The sequence below is a fragment of the Cetorhinus maximus genome, chromosome 16, assembly GCF_964194155.1.
Source record: "Cetorhinus maximus chromosome 16, sCetMax3.hap1.1, whole genome shotgun sequence".
In the NCBI taxonomy this organism is placed as follows: Eukaryota; Metazoa; Chordata; class Chondrichthyes; order Lamniformes; family Cetorhinidae; genus Cetorhinus; species Cetorhinus maximus.
This window is the reverse complement of record NC_135894.1, coordinates 90824944-90827224: the sequence shown is the minus strand read 5'-3', so window position 1 is coordinate 90827224 and position 2281 is coordinate 90824944.

Below are 2281 nucleotides of genomic sequence, written 5' to 3'. Positions count from 1 at the left end.
GGTTACCTCTCGCAGTAAGTGAATGCTTGATGCACAAAATCCTATTTAAGTCTTCCAGTGATGTTTCACCAACATTCTTTCTCATGTAAAATGTTAAAGAAATGCAATGATCCATGGTGAGGCACATAACAAATCCTTTTAATTCCATGCAGGTGAGCCAAGGGGAGTGGCAATAGGAAGCTGGTGTCATTTACATACCTATTTTAACAATGTGGTTTCCAGAGTTCAGCTATGCAGTTAGCCCTTGCCTCATGAAATGCGTCTGTACACAGATGAACAATAGCAAGAGGTGGCTTTGTAAAACTAAAATCCTTTTAGGCTTCTAGATTCTTTTTTTTAACCCTTTATGTCTTTGGTGTTCAGAAACCATTCACTAATGGAAACTGAAGGGGCAGCCACGACCTGCCCCTTGACCCCTGGCACTGCCTCTTCCAGGTACCCTCCAGGATCAGGGTAACGGCCCTTGTCAGTGCTTCCAACTGATGGCCGGGATTTTCGGGCCCCGGTGTGGCAGATGCGGTGGGCCATCCAGACTTCCATTCACTTCGGCAGAACCGGAAGACCCTGCCAGCAGGATGAGCAGGAAAATTCTGGCCATTGTATAAAGGGTTAATATTAAATATGTAAATGGACAATCTACATCATCAGATGACAACAGAGCAAGCTGATAATACTACGTGAAGGCTCATACTAAGCCTTGCACATGGCTAGAAAAATGTTTAATAAAGGTTAAAGTTTACCAACAGCCTTGCCTCCAGCAGCCTCTATTGATCTTAACCAAGGGCAATTGAAGATAAGACCCATAATGATGATAACAGCCTTTAACTCCCTGTGGAGAGCCCCTTGGCAACACAAACACACACAGCTGATGGTGGCAACCCTCTGTCCCATGTCCTGGGGCTGATTGTTACTGTGGCAGTGCATTACATTGCATGTTCTTTTTTCATTGGAGCGCTGACTTGGGGAATACAGTTTAATGCCTAGTTTTGGCTTTACTAATATTTATCCTTGTTTGAGAATATTTCTGCATTATGCATTAGGATGAAGGATTGCCAACCATCATCAACAGCAAACTTATAGTTAACTTCATTAATGAAGAAAGGGATGCATATAAAGATATTTCTGGGCAGGATATACTACTGCGGCGTTGCAGGGAACGTATGCATGGGTGTAGGAGGGAAAAGTGTGTGAAATGATGCAGATTTATTTCTCTCTCTCTAAATGTTTACCCATCAGATTATGGATTGATTTATGGCCATTCTGGAAGTTTTCTGGAAGTTCCTGAACATGGATTAATGAAATTTACTTCAAAGGTGATTGGAATATCCCAGTAGCAGAAAAATTGAAATTTGCTGTTACTTTTTAGTAACCACAAAGAGATCAGTCTAAGTGTTTTTTACAGGTTCTTTCTAAGATGATATTTTACAGATATTTCCATACCTCCCATTTCTCTATTTTCTTCCAATGCTAGCCAACTTGGAAACAAATGGCATCTTCTATCTTCTTTCACATCTTATTTCTCCAATTTAGTCCTATGCTGAGGAATTTCACTCTTCTGTATCCACGTATTTTAATGATTCAGCAAATTCAAGGCACTTGCAATCAATTCGATTTACCTCATTGCTCTCTATTGACTGATTTCAAAAGTTAGCGGTTGTCACAGCTTGGAAAATAGGAAATAGCAAGCGCACCACCCAAAAGTAATATCACATCTAGTGTCACATCCTGCGCAAAGATTGGTATCAAAATTATAAACATGCAGGAATTCACCTCTCCCTCCAACTACTGTCATCACCAAACATTTTCAAATCAGATGTAGACGTTAGTGCTGCGTTAAGCCCCAACCATTCACTCCTAACAATGATCCTGTGGGTCCAACCTAAAAAAGCCATTATGAAAGTGCCACATTTTCCATTTTCCACACTACGCATTCTTGTGGCCTTTGGGTAAGACTTCCTATTTTCTGCTGTAGATTCATACCTATCGGAAAATAGTTGGAGGAAGTGAATTAGCATCTGCAATGTTCTGTCCTTTTGATAGTGGGTCATTACAAACGCACACACCATTTTGCAGAACAGCATTATTCCTGCATATGGACAAATGAACATATGAATTCGGAGTAAGAGTAGGCCACTTGACCCCTCGAGCCTGCTTCACCATTCAATAAGATCATGGCTAACCTAACTGTGGCCTCAACTCCACATTCCCGCTCACCCCCGATAATCTTTCAACTCCTTTCAAGAATCTCTATCAAGAATCTATCTACCTCTGTCTTAAAACT